The sequence below is a fragment of the Dermochelys coriacea genome, chromosome 1, assembly GCF_009764565.3.
Source record: "Dermochelys coriacea isolate rDerCor1 chromosome 1, rDerCor1.pri.v4, whole genome shotgun sequence".
Taxonomy (NCBI): Eukaryota; Metazoa; Chordata; order Testudines; family Dermochelyidae; genus Dermochelys; species Dermochelys coriacea.
Genome location: NC_050068.2, coordinates 182,329,612 through 182,356,936, shown reverse-complemented (window position 1 = coordinate 182,356,936; position 27,325 = coordinate 182,329,612). Strand labels below are relative to the sequence as shown.

The 27,325-nt window shown below is 40.0% G+C and overlaps 1 long non-coding RNA gene across 1 annotated transcript; it reads right to left on the bottom strand.

The window, feature by feature from the left end:
- Positions 1-1,111: 1,111 nt before the first annotated feature.
- LOC122457732 lies at positions 1,112-27,325 on the bottom strand. Its single transcript, XR_006277408.1, has 3 exons — positions 27,220-27,325; positions 5,686-5,692; positions 1,112-1,157 (listed from the first exon to the last, which is right to left on the bottom strand). It is a non-coding gene; the product is annotated as an uncharacterized LOC122457732 (long non-coding RNA).

Sequence of the window (27,325 nt, the reverse complement as noted above, 5' to 3'; positions counted from 1 at the left end):
CAAAGAAAACAACCTACAAACAGGGCCCTCTTGTTTAAACAAGGTTCTATGTTAAATCCAGTGGTGTAGCTGGTCAGGTCAGAATTGAAAACCTGCTACTGTTATGACCGTAAGCAGTACAACCTGTACTGGTCAATGCCAAGTGCTGGGCAACAGATAATTAACTCAGAAACCTCAGGAAGCACCAATGGCTTTGAGCTAATGAGAGCCTGAGAAGGGTAGTAAAACCCTTGGTGGAGGAAATGCCATCAAAAGGTGGATGAGCAATTTCACTCAGTGTTTTGGCCAACAACATGCACACAGGTCAGATTGGGGCCTTCAGCTGTGGCTGATAACCCATATAGGAGTGAAGCCCCGAAAGGTAGGCAGATGGAAGATCTCCTCTGCTCTGGCAACTCCTACAGCGTAGCTGGTTCCAAATGTATTGACTCCCATACTTCCTTTGGTCCAAACCAGTGAAGTCAAGACGGGGACGCTGACTCTTGGGCAAAGCAGCACCTCCATGTCAACTGCCCAGGCTATTGCAGCCACATCTCATGGAGAGGACGCTCCATCCTTGCTGGCAACATGGACAGAAAATGGAAGGTTTCAGAGTAGCAGCCGTGTTAGTCTGTATTCACAAAAAGAAAAGGAGTACTTGTGGCACCTTAGAGACTAACAAATTTATTAGAGCATAAGCTTTTGTGAGCTACAGCTCACTTCATCGGATGCATTGGTAGAAAAAACAGAGGAGAGATTTCTATACACACACACACACACACACACACACACACACACACACACACACACACACACACACACACACACACACAGAAGATGAAACAATGGGTTTATCATACACACTGTAAGGAGAGTGATCACTTAAGATAAGCCATCACCAGCAGCAGGGGGGGGAAGGAGGAAAACCTTTCATGGTGACAAGCAAGGTAGGCTAATTCCAGCAGTTAACAAGAATATCAGAGGAACAGTGGGGGGTGGGGTGGGAGGGAGAAATACCATGGGGAAATAGTTTTACTTTGTGTAATGACTCATCCATTCCCAGTCTCTATTCAAGCCTAAGTTAATTGTATCCAGTTTGCAAATTAATTCCAATTCAGCAGTCTCTCGTTGGAGTCTGTTTTTGAAGCTTTTTTGTTGAAGGATAGCCACTCTTACGTCTGTGATCGAGTGACCAGAGAGATTGAAGTGTTCTCCAACTGGTTTTTGAATGTTATAATTCTTGACGTCTGATTTGTGTCCATTCATTCTTTTACGTAGAGACTGTCCAGTTTGGCCAATGTACACGGCAGAGGGGCATTGCTGGCACACGATGGCATATATCACATTGGTAGATGCACAGGTGAACGAGCCTCTGATAGTGTGGCTGATGTGATTAGGCCCTATGATGGTATCCCCTGAATAGATATGTGGACAGAGTTGGCAACGGGCTTTGTTGCAAGGATAGGTTCCTGGGTTAGTGGTTCTGTTGTGTGGTGTGTGGTTGCTGGTGAGTATTTGCTTCAGATTGGGGGGCTGTCTGTAAGCAAGGACTGGCCTGTCTCCCAAGATCTGTGAGAGTGATGGGTCATCCTTCAGGATAGGTTGTAGATCCTTGATGATGCGTTGGAGAGGTTTTAGTTGGGGGCTGAAGGTGATGGCTAGTGGCGTTCTGTTCTTTTCTTTGTTGGGCCTGTCCTGTAGTAGGTGACTTCTAGGTACTCTTCTGGCTCTGTCAATCTGTTTCTTCACTTCAGCAGGTGGGTATTGTAGTTGTAGGAAAGCATGATAGAAATCTTGTAGGTGTTTGTCTCTGTCTGAGGGGTTGGAGCAAATGCGGTTATATCATAGCGCTTGGCTGTAGACAATGGATCGAGTGGTATGATCTGGATGAAAGCTAGAGGCATGTAGGTAGGAATAGTGGTCAGTAGGTTTCCGATATAGGGTGGTGTTTATGTGACCATCGCTTATTAGCACTGTAGTGTCCAGGAAGTGGATCTCTTGTGTGGACTGGTCCAGGCTGAGGTTGATGGTGGGATGGAAATTGTTGAAATCATGGTGGAATTCCTCAAGAGCTTCTATCATGCATTCTATTCTATCATGCATTTCTACAACTACAATACCCACCTGCTGAAGTGAAGAAACAGATTGACAGAGCCAGAAGAATACCCAGAAGTCACCTACTACAGGACAGGCCCAACAAAGAAAACAACAGAACGCCACTAGCCATCACCTTCAGCCCCCAACTAAAACCTCTCCAACGCATCATCAAGGATCTGCAACCTACCCTGAAGGACGACCCATCACTCTCACAGATCTTGGGAGACAGACCAGTCCTTGCTTACAGACAGCCCCCCAACCTGAAGCAAATACTCACCAGCAACCACACACCACACAACAGAACCACTAACCCAGGAACCTATCCTTGCAACAAAGCCCGTTGCCAACTCTGTCCACATATCTATTCAGGGGATACCATCATAGGGCCTAATCACATCAGCCACACTATCAGAGGCTCGTTCACCTGCGCAACTACCAATGTGATATATGCCATCATGTGCCAGCAATGCCCCTCTGCCATGTACATTGGCCAAACTGGACAGTCTCTACGTAAAAGAATGAATGGAGACAAATCAGACGTCAAGAATTATAACATTCAAAAACCAGTTGGAGAACACTTCAATCTCTCTGGTCACTCGATCACAGACCTAAGAGTGGCTATACTTCAACAAAAAAGCTTCAAAAACAGACTCCAACGAGAGACTGCTGAATTGGAATTAATTTGCAAACTGGATACAATTAACTTAGGCTTGAATAGAGACTGGGAATGGATGAGTCATTACACAAAGTAAAACTATTTCCCCATGGTATTTCTCCCTCCCACCCCACCCCCCACTGTTCCTCTGATATTCTTGTTATCTGCTGGAATTAGCCTACCTTGCTTGTCACCATGAAAGGTTTTCCTCCTTCCCCCCCCCTGCTGCTGGTGATGGCTTATCTTAAGTGATCACTCTCTTTACAGTGTGTATGATAAACCCATTGTTTCATGTTCTCTGTGTGTGTGTGTATATAAATCTTTCCTCTGTTTTTTTCCACCAAATGCATCCGATGAAGTGAGCTGTAGCTCACGAAAGCTTATGCTCTAATAAATTTGTTAGTCTCTAAGGTGCCACAAGTACTCCTTTTCTTTTTGAGAAAACGGAAGGTGGCAGTTATGGGTTATAAGCTCTCACTTGAATGGCATAGAGGAGGGTGCCACGGGTCACCTTCGATGGTGGGAGGAATCACTGTGTTGAATGGCAGATAGAACCCTTGCACAGGGCAAAAAAGAAAACAAGAACTTTCCGGCTTGGAAACTGTAATGTCAGGACCATGTGTCCGGGATTGATGACAACCTACAATGATGACAACCTACAATGCACAAGCAGCATACAGAAGTCAGCTTTGATAGACTGTTAGCTGTACAAACTCAAAGTTGACATTGCAGCACTTCAGAAAACAAGACTTGCAGATGCTGGTTCTATCCAAGAGGTCAATAACACCTTCTTTTTTGCAAGATAAAATCAGCAAAGAAAATCATCTGCACAATGTCCGTTTTGCTGTGAGAAACAAGTGGGTAAAGCTCCTAGAAACACCCACTGGGAAGTCAGAGCACATCATCTCACTTAAACTTCAAGATCATCAATTCTGTGAACATCATTAGAGCCTATGCACCAACACTCAAATCTAGCCCTGAGAAGTATACATTTTACAGCTGTTGGCATCAAGTCATCAAAAGAATACCATCAACTAAGCAACTTTTCCTCCTTAGTGACTTTAATGCAAGATGTTTTGCAGGTAACAAGTCATGGCCAGATTGCCTAGGACATTTTGGCATTGGCAAGATGAAAGAGAATGGCCAACAATTTCTTGAATTCTGCACCCAAAACCAAATATGCATTACCAATTCATATTTTACAGGAAAAGATCTCCACAAAGTGAAGATTACAGCCAAGAAAATACATAGAGCAAAATTTAGGAGCAAGCCCAAAATCAATGCTATTAACACCAAAAACCAGAGGAAATGCCAGGAGTTTGTGCAGGCTTTTGAACTTAGCAAGCATGGAAAGCCATTATCAGAGAAGGCGGGGGAATTTTGGGAACAGTTAAGAATAACAATCCATGAAACAGCTTTAGCTACATTTGGGGGAAAGAGACCATCAAAAAAGGACTGGTTTGAAAAATATGAAGTGGTACTATTATCTCTCATCAATATTACAAATACAGCTTATCTGGAACACAACAAAAAAAACCAGAGAGCACTAAGTGAGACTTCAACATGCAAAAACCAAGGTACAGTGAGCAAGCAGACGCAGTGCAAATCCTTACTGGGTCAAGCTCCATGAAGCAATACAGGCAGCCTCAGACATAGGAAACCTCAAGTCATGTATAATGGCCTGAAGAAAGCCCTAGGTCCCACTGTCAACAACCCCTCTCAAATCGCATAGCGGTGAAATCATTACAGATAAAAGCAAGCAGTTGTCTCATTGGGTTGAACACTATTCAGAGTTATACGCACAAGAAAGAAACATCACCAGTGAATCACTGGACAAAATACAAATTCTACAGGTCATGCCAGAGCAAGAAGTGGAGTCCACTGTAGAAGAGCTAAGCAAGGCCATTGATTTGCTAGCAAGTGGCAAGGCTCCTGGAAAAGATGGCATCCAAGTGGAAATCCTCAAGTGTGGGAAAGACAGCCTATTACCATATCTTCATCAGCTTCTACTTAAATGCTGGAAAGAGGATGAGGTACCACAAGAGATGTGTAACACAAACATCTTCACTTTATATAAAAATAAAGGTGAAAATGGAGACTGCAACAACTTTGCTACTAAGCGTAGCAGGAAAAGCTTTTGCAAAATTCATCTTTGTGCACTTACAACAGCTGGCGAATCATGTCTACCCTGAATTACAGTGCGGATTCAGGGCTGGAAGATCAACTATAGACATGATATTTTCTCTGCCAATATCGACCATTGCATCGACTTTGTGGATCTAACCAAAGCATTCAACACAGTCAATAAAGCAGGTCTATTTGCAATAATAGAAAAGATAGGATGTCAACCAACCCTGTTCAAACTTATATGTTCATTCCACAACAACATGAGAGCAACTGTGCAGTTTGATGGGTCCACTTCAGACAGATTAGAGATGAAAAGCAGAGTGAAGCAAGGATGTGTTCTTGCCCCTACACTCTTTGGAATCTTCTTCTCAGTACTCTTGAACTGTTTGTTTAAGGACATGAAAGATGGAATGGATCTCCACACAAGATCAGATGGGGAAACTCTTCGACCTGTGCCAATTTAAGTCAAAGACCAAAGTAAAAAAGGTGCTAATCAGGGAACTTCTATTCGCTGATGATACTGCCCTCATAGCCCACAATGAAGATCTATGACAAGAAATCATGGACTGCCTTTCAAGTACCTGTCAGGCATTTGCTTTCACCATCAGCATCAAGAAAACAGTTGTATTAGGTCAGGGGGTTCCACAAGAGCCTTCAATTACCTTAAGTGCAAATCAGCTAGAAGTAGCCCAAAAGTTCAGCTATTTAGGTTCTACAGTGACCACCAAACTCTCACTGGATGAAGAACTAAATGTTCACATTGGAAAGACCACCTTCAGCAGACTAACTAAAAGAGGATGGAACAACTCAAAGCTTACAATCAAGACCAAAATGCTAATGTACAAAGCTTGCATCCTCACCACTCATGTGTGGTGGGGAAACATGGACAACATATGCTCATCAGGAGAAAAGGTTGAACAGTTTCCACCTACGTTGTTTACGCTGCATACACAACACCAAATGGCAAGATCAAGTCATCAATGCAGGAGTTCTTCAAATGGCAAATTCACCAACTGTGACAGCCCTGCTCAAGCATAGATGACTGCACTGGCTGGGCCATATAAGTAGTTTGGAAGACGGATGCCTACCCTAGGACATGCTACACGGGGATCTATCAGAGAGAACAAAAACAACAGGATTTCCCAAGCTTCACTATAAAGACACATGCAAGTGAGATATGAAGGAATTTAGAATTGATCCTGACCAATCGGAAATATTGGCAAGTGATCGTAACAAGTGGCGCCATCGTCTCCATCGAGGTATCAAACTCCATGACAGGAGCTGGCTCCTACAGTTTGAGGAGAAAAGAGCCCATAGGAAGTAAGCAGCTCCCAACCAAGACACATATTTGCAATAACTGCCAAAGATCATGCAAATCTCAGATTGGCCTATTTAGTCACATGAGACACTACAAACCATCTACATCATAGGCTGCAATTCCCACCATCTCTCGCAGATGAAAGGATGCCAACAAAAACTGATTGAAACTGCTGCAGTATCTAATTTATCTGGTACTCATCACCATGGTACCTGAGTGCCTGGGGAGAAAGGCAGTGTCTACAGTACACAGGACCCAAACCACTTACGTTCCATAGGTCAAAACCCAAACACCTTAAACTTTACTTGGAAATCAGCTGGTAATCATGGCACACTGGGGTAATGTGCTCTCTGCATGAATCACCTTTTAATAAGCTGCCTCGATCCTTCTGGGTTAGTTTTATAATTTCTGAATAGTGTAAAGGTATAACTTCAGGTAGAGCACATTACAGAAATTCACTATCCACAAAATCATTCAGCAGTCAGTTCTGATCTGGCTTGTTCCTTCTTCACAAAATACTGGCAGAAACCAAAACAGCCACCAATCTTTGTACAGGACTAAGACCAACCTCAGTGAGGCCAAAGAGACCTAATGATTCAAGGCATTGCAGGAGGTGCCTTGCCACACATGTAACTAATCTAATCTCATTATTTCTACTATGCTACTCAACTGTTTGGTCTGAGCATTTTGATATGTCAATAATTGGAAACATCAGAATGAAGAGATGGTATCTTGAGAAGGGGTCTTAAGGGAGGTCTGGAATCTTGCCCTCACATAGGGATTTGTTAACAATCAACTCCACTAGTGGCTCAGCAACACCCCTTCCCTTGCCTGCACCAGTAACGAGGGGCATGGTGTTACAATCTGAGAACATCAGCAAGTAACCAGCTAAAACTCAAAGAATCCTCAGCATTTTTCCCATAGAGGACATGGCTATGCCTCTAAAGAGATGACTCAGGCCAAATCTGAGAGGTCTTATCCACAAAAGTTGAATAATTCCTGACACTGGGAAAATCATCCCTGTCAACAGATGCAGAACCACTTTTATTCATCATATGAAATGGTTTCACTAACTGGAACTTTGTAGATGCTGTATTGGTGGTAAAGACACCTCCTACAAGGCCAAGGCATAAGTTTTTTTTGAAAATAAGGGAGACCAGTTACAGCTTCCAGCTCCAGAGCTCTAGCAGATCCTCCCATTTTATCTCCTTCAGGTCATCTGAACAGTATGGTGATGTTCAAGGATCAAGCTGAGAAAGAGAGTATTTAGGAGAGCTATTATACCCATAGTCAAGGACAATATGTAAGCCCCACCAGACCATCATTGGAGTGGTCAGCTCTCAGGGAACAGCATTATTCTTCAGAGTGCTCTGAACCCAAGAAGTTTCATTAGCTTCCAAGGATGGACCATTAAAACTGGCCTTTCATCTTCCTTAAGAGGAGAGAGATTCCTTGGCCTTAAAAGAAAAACTATTATTTTTTCTGATTAGTATAACCTAGACTACTGATTGATGCCCATATTTATATGGGCCCAATCATGTGAAATCAGTGGAAATCAGGAGCCTAAACTTTGAGAATCTGGACTGTGATGCCATCCAGCCCGAGTCTTTGATATGGGTAATGTTTATTTGCTAAAAGTTCCCCATATATGAGTTGGCTTTATGGTGTTCTTTATGTATATTTTGTTTTGTTTTGTTTTTCCTAGCAGATGTCTGACAAAAGTAGTATTCCAGAAACTGCAAACTATAAAGATAATTCTAAAGTTGGCGGAGGCTTCTAGATAACTAGTTCTTGCTATATTGGCATTAGTCCTTTCCTTCTGTTTTCTGTATGAGCATTGAGGACTTGACAAATTAATAGCTTGTTTCCTCTGAGGACAACTCCTCCTGTATTGCTACATATTGCTGGTAGGACTTAAGTTTCTGCAACTCCATTATTAAATAGGCCTGGAGTCACAAAAGGAGTTAGGCACCTAGAAAATCATGGGGGCACATGGTGCTTCATAAAGCATGAGTTACGTGTTGAGGCTTCCTACACAATGAATAGAGAGAGAGAATTGCCTTGGAATGTGATTCACAAAAAAAACCCCAGTATTATAGGCAGAGAGTTCCCTGTGCTAGCCGATGGAGATACTGATCAGAGGGCTATGTGCTAAGCCCCACCCTGGTTTGCAGGGAGGTACCTATCTCTCCTAGGGATTCACAGCCAGGAACCACTCTTTAGAATTAGGTGCTTAAGCCATTTTTCCAAGAAGCCAGGGCTGGCAGGGGTGGGGAGGAGCCCAGTGGCTGGCGTACCCCCTGGGATGTGGGAGACACCTGGTTCAAGTCCTCCCTCTAGCTGAGCGTGAGAAGAGGGTTGAACAACAGCTCCACCACCTTTCAGGTGAGTGCTGTAACCATGGGAATATGGGGCATCCTGATGCAGGGCTCACTCTGTCTTTCCGGTTGAAGCTGTTGCCTCTGGAAAAGTCATTGGAGCGGGGGGACTGTATCCTGGGTCTCCCATGCCCTGGGTGAATGCTTTAACCATCAAGCTACAGAGTCATTCTCATTCTCATGACTCTACTCAAATTTGTGTTTTGTTTCTCTCTCTCTCTGTATGACTCTTTCTTTAATTATTTAGGCACAATGGAACAGCTCCAAAGGAGAGACTGATTGGCCCAAGGGGCCCCACCCAGGAACCACAATTGCTCACTTTAAACTGTAGCTGTTTAAACCCCTGTAACCTAGGGTATTTGCAAGTTTCCTTTTCCTGCCAGCTTTACTAAAATGCCTTTTTACTTAGCTATGTGTCTGAGCAGTTACTGGGGCCTACCAGGACTTGCACCTACGAGGCCTAGCTGTTGAAACTCTTTTAGGGCTTGCCTCAGAGTCTTTATAGTTCTTGCCTGGCATGCCCTTGGGGGTTTGATGCACTTTGACACTGAACGACCCCATTAATTATACTATCATGGAGAAATTATTCTGATTGGAGAAAGAACTAACTATTGAGCAACCTCTGTAGTACGGGGAGCAATGTAGGTTGGGATGACAAGGTATGTGGAACTATTCTTCAGATGTTGGACAGCACAATATTTTATATCATGAGTAGATTGAAGCACCCGTTGTCTGAAGGAGTAACAGCATTTTATCTCTTCTAAATGCTCTATAGATGTGGAAACCATGTAATTTATCTTCTATTGTCTCCTCAAGTTTCCCCTTTATTTCAGTAGGAAATTGATACTAAGGGAAAAGCAGCACATTTCTGAGGGACTAGAAAACAGGGTATTTCTTTACAAGATTAAACAATGCAGGCCAATGTCACACAATAAATAGCAGTACAGTAAGGAACGACATTCCGTCCCCTACTCCCAGCTATAGATGCACACAATAGACAGAAGTTTGTTTTCCCCTTAAATGATGTATGTGATCATGTAATGGAAGATCTTGTTTTAATACATACACACAAGGGTACAGAGTTAAAGCTTCTGTGGGAACCAGAATAATAATTCTAAATGCCCTGACCTTTGTAATATGTTACAAGCCTAACTTCAGTCCCTTACTTCAGTATGTCATTAAATAAAAATCAGATGTTCTCTGGATTCTCATTTAAGATAATTGTTCATTGTATTTTAAATATAGAAACACTAATGTCTTTGTGACCCTGTAGGGTCTGAAGGTCAGTAGCTGTATATTGAACTACATAGATTGAAAGATTCTTCAACTTTTTACAGACTTCTCTATTTTAAATATTGAGAATAGCTTTGAGAATGATAGAGGCCGAGATCATGACCCGTGGTAGAGGAGCAATGGTTGTACCTTTAGGGGAGAGGGAGAGGGTGTGTGAACAAAGGGGCTTTAAGGTATATTTGTATTAATCGTGGGTTTGCTTGCACACTGGACCAATACCTGGCATTCCCAGGTGCCACTCAAGCAAACAGGGATCATTGGGGTGTAAGGGAGACCCCACCACACCCATAGGCTAGCAACAAGGATATGGTAAAGACAGGAGTGTGAAGAATACTTCATACCACCATAATTATATAAAGCTTCCCTATTGCACGGGACAACTGGGCCCAAAATCTTTCAAACGGTAAGTGTGCACTGTACAAGCAGCAGTAAATATAAGGTCCTAATTCTGCTCCATTAAAATTAGGGGGAAAGTCCTATTGATTTCAGTGGGAGTGGTATGGGACTTAAATTTTCAGTCTGATAGTGTTTTAGTTCAGCATAGTTGAATACTTGTGAGCGAGACCACCAGTAACAAGGTGGACTATTTTCAGTATGGAAGGAAGCTCTTCAGCTCTTTATACACACCTGAGTATATTCTTGATAGGCAGCTTCTTTTTCATGGTATATTTTCTAATGTAGTAGCCCTAACTATCCGAGCAGAGTGTATGAAAACGATAGACTTCTGTATCTTCCAGCAGAAAATCTGAAAGCAATTCAGCAGCACAGGAAACTTGGGAAGTGTTTAAAGAGTTCTTCTGTTTGTATCCAGTTATTTTGATACAGTTAGACAGAAGCAGACCCTGATAGTCTTTTCATGCTGAAGCCTGTTTTTGAAGTTTTCAAAATGTTTTAAAGTCACCCAGCTACCAATATGAACATTTATTGGAAGAAATTTGGAAAGGAGAGCAATACACTGGAATCCTACACACCCGGTGGTAAATGGATCAAAATATTTTGTGATGGAATTTGAATCCTTTTTTGTATGCAGAAACATTTATTACCAATTGTTTTACTTCACTGTCTGTGTGTGTGTCAGACACAGGTATTTTAATGCAATAATGAGGTCACACCAGCTGGGAAAATGTGAGACCCTATTTCAAATCTAGCTAAATTGCCTTTTAAGTGACATGGCCTCTTCCTCCAACTCCTTATAACTCTAGGAGGCTGCCTGTATTTGCTAGCATTCAGAATCCCCAAATTTCATATAATATGGTTATTGATAGAATTATTATTATAGGTAGGATTTGGATACAATTAATATTATTGTAGATGGGATTGGAGAAATCAAATATTCAATACTAGCTTTGGCATAAACAGAGTAAAGCTTGTTTTTCATTAAGGGGTTCTATTTGTTTGCACTGAATCTTCATTTGCATAATAATTTACCCACCCTGTTAGTACAACTGCTGTTTTGTAGGGCAGGGAAATTTTAATATTAGCTTTTTCAGATGAAAGCATGTAGAATATGCAGCTATTACAGATATGGGCCCCACTCTTCAGGGCTTCAGTCAACACATGATTTATAGGGAAGCAAAGAAGACTGTAACATCCTTATGACTTTCTAATACGGGGGGCCACCTCTGGCCTAAGTTAGAAGATTCAGGGCTCTTGTACCCGCCATGATGCAGCAGAATTCCAGCCATATTCTCTCTCCTCAGGCATGCCTGTGACACACCCCTGCACTGGAATTTGCAAAAGGAAGCCAGATATGCTAGCTCTACATTGCCCAGAGATTTGCCCAAGATGACAGAATTCCCAGATGGCCAGCTATGCTGGCTTTCTGGCCTCTTTGTGTCACTCTGGAGCCAAACATCCAGCACATAGGTAATCAACCTATTTAGTCCGCATTTAGGTAGGACTGAGCCTGCCAGTTTAATGGGAATAAACCCTGTTTACATGCATCCTTGTAAAGATTGACAGGTTGATTCTCTTCTTTTTACACTAGTTTTGGAACCATCTTCTGGTAACTCCACTGATTTAAACTGAGTTGCTGTGTGTGTGTAAAATTTGCACTAGTTGTAGCAGCATGCTGCTTTCTGTATGTACTGTACATACTGGAAAAGGATCTTAGCTCTTTTCAGGACCTCAGTAGCAACACTTTATTGATTCAGAAAATAGAGAAATAGTGGTAGGGCAAGACCAATGTATTGTTAAAACAAGTAATTTTCTTATGTGTGAATCTGTGAAATCTTTATTTTGAAATCCCAGTTTAGTGAATTAAACTATTTTGAATTATTTTCTTTGTTTCCAGGAACAGGCTTGGTATATGAGCTTTGTAAAGGCTGCATAAATAGCAAAGCAACTTTTGCATTTACAGATGCCTACACATTTACAAATGCTTTTATCTTCAGAGGCATATTTGACAGACTAGACCCACTTATAGTTTGAAAAGACAGACACCTGTTTGAATTGCTGAGTACAGAACATTTGAAAAATCAATGACAACTCACAAGGGTTTGTATAGAATGCTCCCTATTGTAAAGCTTGCTGCAGAGCACAGTGTGAAACTCAAGTGGTCATATGATGGGAGAATGGCTGCATTCATTTCCTAGGAACTAAAGCAGTTATTAGCAACATCAGTTGCTCTTGGTCATAATATAATTTATCTACCTACATTTGGCTGAGCTTTTCTTCTTCCATTCAATAATAAAATGCTACTTTTTGTCAGTTGCCATGCAGTTATCATTACTGTCTGTATTCTGCGCGCTCTCTCTCTCTCTCTCTCTCTGCTGGTATTTTCACCTCCAGCCAAGTGCTTATGCAAACATCAGACCTACTTCTGTGTATATGTGAGTTTGTGTATAATAATTATAAAAGAAAGATTTCTGAGCACTAATACCGCCTGAGCCACTTGGTGTTGCACTGGATTGCTGGTGCTGCTCAAGCCATGATTGTCCTCTTGCTATTAAACTGTTAGTAAACTAGTTACTAGAGGAAAACAAAACCAGGAGGTACTGGTTGCTGAGTGTTTTGTAATCCTTCATTCTTTTCCCACCAACCTTTAAATATATATCTAACTAGAGCATCAGAAAAGTGGGAGGTGAAGCATACATCAGCCATTGAAGAGAGGAATATTTCTGGAGTGTGACATGTAGGATGTGTGGGTATATGTGTGTTTATATTTACTTGTTATGTTGTGTGTGTGTGGATAATATAACTGTATGTGCATATACAGATAAAAAGATAAACATTTTAAAATTACAGTGTAAACTTGTTCTTTCAACTTCTATCTAATCAAATTCTGTTATATTGCTTATCAGCAATGGGTTGCTTCCTTTCACATTTGAATGAGATTTTGGATGTCTCCAGAACATGTTGGAAAAACAGGATGGTACTGAATATATCTTCTGTATAGAAAATGCCTCATCTGTTTCCCACTGAATTCCTATATAAATTGTTATTCCATTGGCCTCTATGGTCTGTGGATCAGGGCTATGTTGCTTTGATCCTAAAGAATGTTTCTAACTATTCTAAGTTACCACTGAAATTGAGTCAATTCTCTTCTAAAACAACTATTTCAGTCTGTATATATCACTTTAGGAGAGGATGTAAAACAGCATATCTTATAAATCTGAAACACATATAGGCCAATATATTGTAGGCTGATATTTACAGAAGGCAAGGTTGGGTTTGTTGTTTTTGTTTTTTTACAACTAAAGTTTATTCTTTGTCCTCATTGTGTTCATTTTGTATACATAATGGATGTTACTGTTTTACACTGTGGTAGGGCATGGTGCTAAGGGATGTGGTGCACAATACCAAATAATGGGATTAGGTGCCATTACTTATGACTCTTTGTGTGGCATCTTCTTTGTTTCATTTTGTATGGATATAATCTCTCAATACACAGATAATTAGGACAAAAGAGAAATCTTAATAGCTAAATGCTGATTTATTTTGCTCTGTTATGCAAGCATGCACACAAAATGTACAATTACGTTTCAGTAAAATGTTTTTTTCCTGCCATATTATTTGATTTATAGATAGTTGGGGTTTTTTTTATTGTTCCTCTAATTACTCTGGGAATCGTCCTACATGGTGGTGGGAGAGGAGCACCATATAAAGTATGTCTATTCTGATGAATTTCCACCAGAGATCTGGGAAATTCTTTCATGGAAGCTGGCTAAGTCTGCAGTAAATGATGAGCTTTTTACCAGGTGGATGTTGAATTGATTCAAAGGCACTCAGCTGCTGCATCATCTTTATTTTCACACATCAAAGCTAGGCACATTGCAAGCAATTAATCATGTACTTGTTTATTGTTTTGGATTAAATGCATTTTACACACTTTTTGTTGCTGAATTTAATTTAATTACAAATCATCCCTATGTGAATCTGTCATTAATTTAGTACATTCGCAGAAAGGAAAGGAGGAGAGAAATAAATGAGGTTTGCTTTTGTGATGTTGCTTATTTTTGAATCAAAGGGAACATAGGACACATTACTTATCATTGCTATTTTTAAAATGAATCAACTGCAAAAACTGTTTACCAGCATGTCTGGCAATGTGAAAAGAGCTCCTAAGCTCTAGATGCCAGTTCCTAGAGCACACCTAACTAATTATCAGGGTCCACAGTTCTATGGCTGGAATTCATCCCTGTGTAATGGGCCAGTGCGAGGACAGATCACTGAAGCCCCACCTAAATAATGTGTGGGATATAAATGGTGCCTACACTTTGTGCTAGTCTTCTGTGCAGAGGTGAATTTCCCCATTTGTGCATATTCTGTCCATTACTGCAACCTAGGGAAATCTGTGGTGCATAGACAGCCTCTCTACCATGTCAGCAACAAAACAAAGCTCTTTCTGGCTAGGGTCAATAGGTGATATGCTAAGTTTGTAGCCACTGGACGTTGCTGTATGCATCTCTTTCACTGCCAGCTTTTTAACAGGAATAAAAAGAATTGGAAAATTATTTTTAGGTTACATGTGTGGCGATTTTTAGTCACTGATTGACATGTAATCTTTTCAAGATCTGGAATAATGTACTTGTTCTGCTGTTTTACATGTGTGAAATAGAAAGCCATAAACAAATGCAGTAGATAAAGGAAAGCAGAATGAATGTAACTTTTTATCAGTGTAAGAGTAAAACAAAGTTTCTATCAGAAGTCTGAAACCTGCCTCTCACATGCTTTATGGAGCAACCAAACAAACTACTCAATCATTATATATTAGGAAAAAATTGAGAATTTGTGGTGCAGGAGGTATTGGACACTTGAATTTTCACAGGCATGGAACATTTCTCAGTTCAGTTGTGTCTGTAATTGGTATAAAATCAGGAATACTTGCAGTCTTTTGCCTGGCAGAGAATAAATACATTGGACTGATAAAGTATATGGAAGGCAAGTTCCAGACTGATGCAATGTGATATCCAAGTATCACAGTGCTATCTGGACTCTGTATGCTGGCGCTCCATAAGGCAATGAGATAAAGTTGTCTGGGTGTCTCGGGTGGAAAGTGTTGTCTGGACTTTGCATTTCCTGGTTGTCTTTAAATGTATGGTTCTTTTGTTGTTGTTTTTGTTGTAAGGGATTTTGGGGAGGACTTAACTGAGTATTCCTTGAGATTTTTTTCCAAGGTTCATATTCCAGAAGGTAAGGGGAAGAGAATGCATGGTTGTGTACTAACAACTTTAACACATTTTTGTAGGGTTTCCCACTATAGAGTTTTACTCATTTAATAATTAAGTAATTGCAGTACCATAAAAAACCCTAAATTGTTAGCTCTGACTGCATTATTGGATTCTCCTTCTCATGTTATAGCAGGGCAACCGTAGTGTCTAAGTCACCTGAGTAGTCTTTCTTTGTACCTATCCCAAACCAGTTATTTTTCTGTATTGTAAAGTCCCATGCAAATTTATGTGGCTATGTATTACTTTTCTTGAAAAATGGAACACAATTTCTTTCATATAACTTTGTATATATATTTTAGCATACTGAAAATGAATGAAATTATCATGCCAATATCTCTCATGGTCAAGAGCAAATAGCTGTGGTTCAGTGGGCCAGAGTAGGCAAAATAAATGTTCCATTACCCTCTACATGTGTTCAGTGAGGCAATCTAAATTTTCCTGAGGAGGCCCAGAGCAGTACCTCACTGCCTTGAATTGTGCCCTGAGCTCTCATTCGACAATTCCCTCATGCCCAATCCTTGTGCTTTCTCATGGTCCCTTTGCACCCAGATGAATGCTTTCTCCTGAGTGCCATACACACTCTTCTCCTGTTGCCCCACATTCAGCCCCACCACTCTTCCCTCCATATTGCTCCACACCCAGCTCCGAGTTCTTCCCCCTGCACTCAGTTCTGCAGTCTCCCCACCCTGCACCCAGCCCCGAGCTCTTACTCACAGCGCACTCTTCATGCAAATTCAAATCTCAGGCGTGGCACTAGCAAACCATAGAAACAAATACAGTCACATCCTGGTCTAATGAAACTGAACACATGAAGATAAATGTTCATAGTGCATAGGAACTGGGTAGTATCCCTCTAAATAGTTCGTGAGCCATCCAGTGGCCTTCATTGTCTTCTGTATTTCAGAAGCCACCAGAACCCTGCCAGAACAAGGCTATCTATCTATCTATCTGTATGTGTAGCTAGGCCTTGCATGTTGTATATAGTTAGTAACAGTTATTTGGACCCTGCCATGCCTGTGTGATTCCTTCATCTTATGTTTGTTGTGTAAAGAGCAAAAAGCATGACAAATGGAAATCCTAATCCTGGAATATAGTGAGGTCTAAAAAAATGAAAAGGAAACTGTAGCCTTCAATACTAGGAAAGTTAACTGCTTATTTAGAGGAAAAAACATAAAAGGATTAAAATGTCTGGCTGTTTGGGGAAAATGGACTTACTTTTTTGATAACTTTTTTTTATATGCTTAAAGTTTAGTAGATAAAGATAATAGTGTTGACATAATATACTTAGCCTTTTTTAAGGCATTTGACTGATTACTACATGATATTTTAATTTTTATAGAATTCTAGTTTTTTAATCAACATGGCACATATTCAAAGGATTAAAAATGGCTAAATAATAGATCTCATGGTAAATGGAGAATCATCATAAAGTGGGTGTGTTTACAGTGGGGTCCCACAGGGATAGGTTCTTGGTCCTATATCAGTTAACATTTTATCCATGACCAGGAAGAAAACATAAAATTATCACTGATAAAATTTGCAGGTGACAGAAATGTATCCACAATCGACCTAGCCTAGCCCTATATACAAATAGAGATTGAGGATAAAGACAATCCCTGGAGGGCTCACAAACTATTTAAAGGGATACTATTCAATTCCTTTACATCACAGTCTTCTGACTACTGATGTCACCATAGCCCAAATAACATGTCTGTTCTCCCCTATGGCCTCCCAATATGTGTTTCACTGAAAAAAAATAGAACCATTATGGAATGATACACAAAGTGTTCTAAGAAACTTGACTTCCTCACTCCCACTTCATATCTGAGTGCTTCTCCGGTGCCACAGAAGGTCTCAAAGACAGCAGATAAAGTGCTGTGCTGTTGCACGGAGTAGGAGGGGATTCTGGGAACATAGCAGAACTCCTGTACATTTTTTCCCCAATGCTAAACAAGTTACAACCTAGGCTTCCTGAGACTATTAAAACCAAAGTTAACATTGTGGTTTCAAAGTTTGGGTTGAACTTTTTAAAATGTTGTTCAGTTGTTTGTATATAAATGTACAGCAATTATGTTGAAACAAAGTTCATTCCATATTTCTGCCAACTTGTATAGTCTTCTTTTCTTCAACCCTTAGCCAGACAGTCGACCTTAGTGATCATTCACCATTTGGTCCATTCCTGCACAACCACAAATGCTTGGCAGCCTGAGAGTCCAACATTGGAACAGGCTTGATAACCCCATGCAATAAGGGGTCTGTCTCTGGGCTGCCTCCCCCACTCGGTTGGTAGAATTTTATCCTAGATGTTACAAGCCACCTGGAGAATGGCATTCGCTGGAACTCCTTGTTGCATCCTTGTGACATGTCCGAAAAATGACATGTCCGCCTGCGGACAATGGCCCCAGTAGTCTGTAGACCCAAGCAACCATAAACATTTGCATTACAGATGAAGTCATTCCACTTTATGCCCAATATATAACGTTGACATTTTGTGTGGAAAGCCTCCAGCATTATCCAGTCTGAGTGGCGTAGTGTCCATGTTTCGCAGCCGTACAACTGTATGGGAAGGATACAGCTCAAATCAATCCTGAACTGTTCAGGAAGTTGTATGGTAACATATATTATTTAGACTCTAACTGGAAACATAAAAAGCCACTTATCAATTATTGATTTGTAAATATTCCTGACATTGTAAGTGTCTTTATAGAGTTCTTCTGTCTATCCACATAATGGATCATCTGACTGTCATTATGTATATTATCAGTACATTGATTCCTAATGTTTGGATTGCTATTGCATTACTTGCTCTCACTTAATCCTGAAGATTAAGAATTTTGCTCTGTAGTCCATTTTTCTTACAGTCAATGAAATAATGTTCACAGGTATGCAATAATAAAGTCTATGTAAATACTATAACATAGAATTTATATGTTTATAATGTTAACAGGTAGCATTAGTGAAGACTGGAAGTAAATGAGAAATCAATCATTTTGTAAAGGATGTGTTTAAAAATGAAAAATCTAATTATGAGCTGAACTTTGGTAGTTCACAACAATATACAATGAAAAGTAAAAGAGCATAGGCTCAGAGCAAGCACTAAAAATCTGAAAATTAAGAATCAGTGCTCTGCAGATGAAAGATTGATACACTATAACTGACTTGTGATTTTGACTAGGTAAATTTTATATTGAAGGAAAACTGGGGTATCGTAAATCAATTAATAAAATTTAACTTTTATGATAAATACCTTATGTTTTCAATTAGAATATAAATATTCATTATTATGATAGTGGGATTCTGATTTTTTTCATTACAACTGCCATAATTGTATCATATATATTGGAATACACCTCTACAGCCATATCCTCTGGTCCAACTGAGCTTTGCTCACCATGGGACTGAGGTAAGTGTCCCTTTATACTACCTTTGCAGTTCCCAATTGTGGCGCCAACCAAGGGCTGATTTGGCCCATTGTGCAATTTATGGTTGTCTTGGAGTTTTCTGAAATTGTGCCTGTCTGTCCATGGTCTCAGAAGGGGTCATTCCAGTAGTACATAAAACATCTGGACAAGTGAAAGCTTTTAGTGGCAGAATTTTACAATAAGTAAATGCATTGGTTATACAGTGAATCAAGTGTATCTGTCCTGCTCTACCTCTACATGACCTTCTAAATGGCTGCCACTCAAGAATGAGAAATGGCTAATGAACTCAGTAGGGTGATGTTTTTGTTTTGTTCTGCCCGTCCTCACATTCATCCATAGCTTAAAGAATAGACTCTTTTAACAGAAAAAAAAATGTGCAACTCAAAAGGCAAGGGCGGGTTATTGCCTGTAGAGAATGCTGTAGTATTCTTAGCATTATGCCAAGAAGTCAAAGAAAGCATGATAACACAGCAAGCATTATGTGAGCCAAAACTGAGAATTTTCAACTCAAACATATTGACATATGGCTTCAAGAACTGGAGATTTATTAAAATGTTAGACAGAAAACTAGATGCCTATGGAAATAAGTGCCTATGAAATGGAGAAATTTGATCATCACCAAAGAAAGTTGAGAAATCACCAACCAGCAGCTTGTCTCCACTAGAACTAGAAGGACATGTTGGACATATTTGAGGTATGTACTCTGCATGCCAACACAGACTCCCACAGAAAACTATTTGGTGTGAGGAAATAAAGGTGCCCAAATAAAGCCTTAAGAAGAACTCTTACCAGGGAGGGTAAACAGTCTATCAGAACACCATAGAGCAGATTGAAGCAACAGCTAATGACAGAAAGGAATGGAAGAGATGAATATCTGTCCTGTGCCAACATTGCTGTGAGAGAAGCATAATAATTAATTATTTAAGCACTGTATCTATCTACACAGCATTATGAAGTCTGACTTCTGAGTGCATCCTGGAGCTAATGTACAATCTTTAAACCTACAGTTCCACTTGATTTATCTCCATCCATCTAATCCCATTTTTCAACCGTTCTGTCTTAACATCTCCACCTGAATGTCTTGCCATCAATTTAGACTACGCATGAACAAAGCTGAACACTATCTCTTTCCTTACAAACTCTCACAACTTCCTGCATTTTCTTTCACCTTTGACACTATCACCATCTTCCCTGTCACTGTAAAAATGTAGGGTCCACCTTGCCGCCGCCTCCTCACTTTCCTTGAACTCTAGGATATTTTCAAATCTTGTCACTTCTTCCTCTGTATCATTTCTCAAATCCAGTCTCTTTTCTCACACAGCTGCAACTCACAGCCAAGTCCTTCTCATCTTCCTTTGTCTGTTTCTGGCACCAATATTGCCCTTCTCAAGTCCACACAAAATACAAATTGTGCTAATATTTTTCTTTCTTATCTCTTTCACAACATCACTACCATTCTTTGAATCCATCCACTGGCTTCCCATTTTCCACTGCATCAAATTCAAGCTACTTTTTCTCATTTTCAAGGCCCTTCAGAGCTCGGAGATCTGGGTGATACCTACAATGTAGGTTGATCTAGCTATGTCACTCAAAAGTGGTGAAAAATTCACACCCCTAAAAAACATAGTTAAACCAACCTAAGCTCTGTATGGACACCACTAGGTATATGGAAGAATTATTTGGTTGAATTAGCTACCGCCTCTAGATGAGTTGGATTAACTACAGCTACTGCAGAAAAAAACACTTCTGCCATTGTAGCAGGTGTCTACACTACAGTGCTTCAGCGGCATAGCTGCAGTGCCATATCTGTGCTGCTGTAGTGTCTGTAGTGTAGACTTATCTTGACACTGAGAATCTACTTATTTGGTTCTGTCCTTTACCACACTGCTCCACCCCATCATTCCTTCTGTGTCGATGATGTTCTAACCAAGTTTCTACCTCTCCAATAACTCTTTCGGTGCTTTCTCCACACTCCTCCTTTGTCAAAATAGTGGAGTCAAATGTTGAACAGTGGTGGAGTTGGGATGAAAGGCACAGGTCACTGGTAGTGCCACCTTCAGTTATACCTCTTGGCTTGAAAAGGCACCACACATACACCTAAAGGTTGCTGGAGGGGGGATGGTCATCTGTTCCCACCCCTCCATGAGTTCTGTCACCCCTTCATCTTGGAACATCTTTCCCTGAGCAAGGCATTGAGGTGACTCCCCATCGTCTTTATGGATATGATTCTGCCGGGATGTGTACATGAAATTGACAGTTAACAGCAGATAGGTTCAATTGGGATAATTGATACTTATTTAAAATAAAAATGGGATGTTTTATCTCTCCCCCCACTCACCTGCCATATGTTGCTTTTCTTTTCACACTATGAGCTATCTGGGCCAGGCAGTGCATCTTATTATATGTTTGGAAGACAGCTAGTACATCGGGCACACTACCAGAATCCAAACAGTAAATAAAAATTGGTGTTGCATAACACCCTTGCTCTTCTTGTAGATTAAACGACCACCCTCATTTCTCATTGCCCACCAAAAAACACAGTTCTCCATCATTCCTCATACCCGGACGCTGTCTGCTCTGATCCTTGCACCTGATCATAATTAAAGAACAATGAAAGCGGAAGCTCTTCCTCTCTGTCCTTTTCTCTGTTGGCACAGGAAGAGCTTCCTCTTTCACTGGCAATAGCTTACCCCCTTCATAACCCCTGGAATACAGTTAGGCCATCAGACTCTGCTTTCTTAATCTTGAACTTCAGTCAGTCTTCCTTCTCCAGTGATTTGCAGTTTGTTCCAACTTCCCTTTTTTCCTCACAGTAGCATCTTTGCTATCCTTACTCTCCCTGAATCCCTTATTCCTCTCTATCTTTTCCTCTTAATTTTCCTCCTTCCTTTCTCTCTCTGTACCTTTTTTCTTCCTCTCCCCACAGTGTCCTCCTCTCTTTTCTATTGCTTTACTTTTATTAATTCAGCCTGTCCTGTCTTCCCCTTATCAAACTTGGCCCCATAATCTATTTCAAACCATTAAGTCTAAGCTTTTCAAAGGGGCCCCCAATTCCTATTGACTTTCAATAGGAGATTGGCTACTAACTTTCCTGGGGTCCTTTGAAAATGACAGCCTGAATGAATGAATGAATGAATGAATGAATGAATGAAATGAGCTCACAAAATGTTTTCCAACCATCGTTCTCCTCACTCTGTTGGTATGTAGAATGCCTTATACATTCTGCCGGTCCCCTTCTATTTGTGCCTTCTAACTAGTGAGCCCTTATGGCAAAGACAGTGTCTTCCTTTGTGTTTGGAAAATACTTAACATGTTGTGGGTGCTACTGGAATATAACCAATCTAAATAATAATTAACAGAATGCTTTGTATGTCATACTAAAAACCTGAAAGAAGATAACTATGAATACTTCTGAGAGTGAGGTTTGACGAGCTGTGTGCTGGGGGCGAAATGTTCAAAAAGGTTCTCAGCACTGGCCTAACTGCTTCTATTGAAGTTAATGGAAATTTTACCATTAATATCAGCAGGAGCAGAATTAGCCAAATACATTGTGGTTTTGAAAATCTCACCTTTGAAAATTTAAAGGGTTTAGGGATTTTTTTCTAGAATTTCTAGAAATTCAAAGGTGCTTTCAAAAAATCATTTTAGTGTCATAAATTGATCATTGCCAGATGCTGAAATATTATTTATGGACATATGTCCTTTCAGAGCTTTTTACCCAAGAAGAATATTCACATATACTCTCCTTATTCAGATGTGGGTATTTATGGTTTTGTTGACTTTTTGGGCCTAGCCTCAGAGGTGCTGTGGGTAATAAGTCAGTAATCTTAACAGTAGTGGTTAAACTATTATTGTACAGTGAAGCTCTAAAGATTAAATAAATCCTGCTATTCTGGCCATAAAGATTATGTTTAGCTTGTCATTGAAAGGCCCGATAGTCTGATAGCTGAATTTCAAAAAGCTGCATGCAATTTTAGGTTTGATACTGTCATTAATACTAACGAGAAACGTGCAGAATTTCTTGCATTGCAAATGTATCCCCAAGATTGATATAAAAGTGCTGTTTGATAATGCATTTGAAGCAGGATATTCAGTCTTAAAAGGCTAATTTCATATTTTCTCTTTAGCCTAGACAGTATTTCTTTCATACACCCGTTTAATATTCTTGTTGCCTAAATCGTATATTAATGTTTTTAGTTTCCATAGCTGAAAGGCATAATTCTAATAATGAGGAGAAGTAACTAGAATGCTTGATGAAGAAGCTAAGCTACAGAACAACAAGCAGACTTTCATTAACTGAGATTTAACAACTGGTCTGTAAAGATACCACAGTTTTGCCATGTCCTCATGAAAGAAATGTATTGTTATTATTACATCATGCTATAGTATCAAAAGGGTCAAATCAACCAAAACATTGTGAAAGTATTACGTACAGCAGAAGCAGAAAGCAATCTAAGAGGAAACCACAAAAAATGTGATGGCTCTAGAATTATTTCACACAGTGTTTCATTTTTCCGCTTTCAGCAAGAACTCTAGCACACCTACTAAATCACACAAAAACAGTCAGAATCAGCACTTACCCCTACGTAAGTGATACAATCTCCTAACTAAATTCTCTAGTTTCTTTCATCTCCAGTATTTCACGTTAAAAGGAAAACTAAATTGAAAATCTCTGTGCTTCATTCCATAATTTTAAAAGATATATTTGTGGGTGATTTACAGGATAGCTGCTGCCTATTCAAAGTGAAAACAGAGAAGGGTTAACTTGTTCATGGTTGAAGAGGTTCCTCAAACACTACATACTATATTTGTTGTTTGTAACAGTTCCTTTCTACATATGGAAGAGAGAGTTTGTTTTTACAATATTACTTAATTTTGTTTTGTATTCTATGAGAAATATTGAACAAGAAGGTTTTTTTTGAAGTTTAAATGGAATTCATATCCTGAAGATCTTAAGGAAGTGGTGTGGTTTTTGTTCATATGTCCAACAATTAGAAATGTAGGACTTAAGTTTCCTGTAAGCCACCCCTTATTTTTTTTTTCTTCCATTTATTTACATAGTCCCTTCATAGTGACTATACTGCCATGTCACAGTCATAGAGATTAAGGCCAGAAGAAATCACCAGATATTTCTAACTGGTAACATGTCTTGCATATTAAACAGTCTGGCTTTTAACTGGAATGGTACTATATTCTGCTCAAATCTAATAGACACATGGCTACTATGAAATTCAGAAATATTCACGTTGTTTAACCTGCTGAAATATTGGCTGTACATTTGATGCACTGTCAATTTGGTTGCCAATCTAGCTGTCCTACTTGTTGTATTCCAAGCACTGTTGAACTTAAGAACATAAGAATTGTTATATTAGGTTACACCAATGGTCCACCTAGCCCAGTATCCTGTCTTCTGACAGTGGCCAGTGCCAGATGATTAAGGGGGGAAGAAGCAGAACAGGGTGATTATCAAGGGGTTCATCCCCTGTCATCTAATCCCAACTTCTGGCAGTCAGAGATTTAGGGACACTGGTGTTGCATCTCTGACCATCTTGGCTAATAACCATTGATGGACCTATCCTCCATGAACTTGTCTAATTCTTTTCTGAACCTCGTTATATATTGGGCCATGACAACATCTCCTGGCAATGAATTCCACAGGTTATGCATTGTGTGAAGTACTTCCTTGTCACTGTTTTAAATCTGCTGCCTATTAATTTCATTGGCACGTCCCTGGTTCTCATGTTATATGAAGGGGTAAGTAACACTTTTCTATTCTTTCTCCACACCATTCATGATTGTATAGAACTTTTATCATATCCCCAGTTAGTGGTCTCTTTTCTAAAATGAACAGTCCCACTCTTTTTAATCTCTGCTCATATGAAAGCTGTTTTATGCTTCTCACCATTTTGTTGCCCTTCTCTAAAACTTTTCCTTTTTTTTTTGTGATGGGGTGACCAGAACTGCGTGCCATATTCAAGTTGAGAATGTACCATGTATTTATATAGTGGCATTATGCTATTTTCTGTCTTAATATCTATCCCTGTTTTGATGGTTCCTAACATTTTTAGTTTATTTTATTGCTGCTGTACATTGAGCAAATGTTTTCAGGGAACTATCCACAATGACTCCAAGATCTTTCTTGAGAGGTAATAGCTAATTTAGACCCCATCATTTTGTATGTCTACTTGGGATTATGTATCCCAATGTACATTATTCTGCATTTATTAGCATTAAATATAATCTGCCATTCTGTTGCTCAGTCACCCAATTTTATGAGATCTCTTTCTAACTCTTTGCAGTCAGCTTTGGACTTAACTATTTTAAGTACTTTTGTATTACTTTACTTTTATAAACTTGGCCACCTTATTGGAAATCTCCTTTTCCAGATCATTTATGAATATGCTGAAAAGAACTGAATCAGCCCAGATCCTGGGGGGAACCCCACTATTTACTTCTCTCCACTGTGAAAACTGACCTTTGATTTCCTACAATATAACTGATTAGAGATTCATGAGAGGACCTTCAGCTTATCCCTTGACTGCTTATTTTGCTTAAGAGCCTTTGGTGAGTGATGCTGTCAAAGGATTTGTGAAAGTCCAACTACACAATATCCAATGGATCACCCTTTTCCATATGTTTGTTGGCCCCCTGTCACGTTATTGACTTGAACTGGGACCATATAGATCATTGTTGCAACCAAGGTCCTGTAGTGGCACCAAATCTTATATAAAGGGGGTCAAATAAGGTGTCTAAGATAAGGTTATGGTTTGCTGATTATGATTATGCTGTCTATATGTGTTTATCATTTTTGTAGTTGAAGTTATGAATATTGGTTCTATACTGTCTATATTTCAAACTTATGCTATGCTTCTGGGTGACACCCCAGACAAGTTGGTGTCAGCTCTGCCTAGCCCATTAAGGACCATCAGCTACACAATTGACCCATTGAGAGAAGGCAGACATGGCGGGTGACTCAGCAAGGTATGCAGGGACATGCCTATGGACAGAACTGAGGTTTTTCCAGGCCATGTGATGGACAGATTGTCTTTGGAACAAAGAAAGAAAGACCACATGGCAAGAGAATATAAAAAGCTGCTGCAGCTCCTCCATCTTGTCTTCAATCCTGCTTCTTACCTCTGGAGGAACTTTGCTACACTGAAGCTTTGAAAGAAGGACTGAATGACCCATCCCAGCTGTGGATGTACTCCAGAGACTTGATTTGAACCTGCAGTTTATTCTATCGCTGCTGCAAGCCTGAACCAAGAACTTTGCCATTACTGTATGTAATTGATTCCATTTAACCAATTCTAGCTCTCATCTATATCTTTTTCCTTTTATGAATAAATCTTTAGATTTTAGATTCTAAAGGATTGGTAGCAGCGTGATTTGTGGGTAAGATCTGATTTGTATATTGACCTGGGTCTGGAGCTTGGTCCTTTGGGATCGAGAGAACCTTTTCCTTTTACTGGGGTATTGGTTTTCATAACCATTGGTCCCCATAATGAGTAGCACTGGTGGTGATACTAGGAAACTGGAGTGTCTCAGGGAATTGCTTGTGTGACTTGTGGTTAGCCAGTGAGGTAAAACCAAAGTCTTCTCTGTTTGGCTGGTTTGGTTTGCCTTGGTGTGCATAGAAACCCCAGCCTTGGGCTGTAACTGCCCTGCGTTAAGCAATTTGTCCTGAACTGGCACTCTAGTTGGGTCCCGCCAGAACCAGCATCATTATACCCCCCTCAAAGAATTCTAATACATTGATGAGGGATGTTTTTCCTTTACAAAAGCTTACAAAAGACTCTTCCCCAACAAATTGTGTTCATCTATGTGTCTGATAATTCTGTTCTTTACTATTGTTTCAACCAATTTGCCTGGTACTGTAGTTAAGCTTACCAACCTGTAATTGCCAGGATCACCTCTGGAGCCTTTTTTTTTTCTTTAAAAATGGCATTACATTAGCTACCCTCCCCAGTCACCTGGTACAGCAGCTGATTCAAATGATAGGTTACATGTCTTAGTTAGTAGGTCTGCAATTTCATATCAGATGTCCTTTGGAACAGTTGTGTAAATACCATCTGGTCCTGGTGACATTACTATTTAATTTATCAATTTGTTTCAAAACCTCTACTACTGACACCTCAATCTGGGACAGTTCCTCAGATTTGTAACCTAAAAGAATGGCTCAGGTGTGACAATTTCCCTTGCATCCTCTGCAATGAAGACTAACACAAAACTTTTAGGTTTCAGAGTGGTAGCCATGTTGGTCTGTATCAGCAGAAAGAACAAGGAGTACCTGTGGCACCTTAGAGACTAACACATTTATTTGAGCATAAGCTTTCATCGGCTAAAGCCCATTTCATCACATGCATGCAGTGGAAAATACAGTAGGA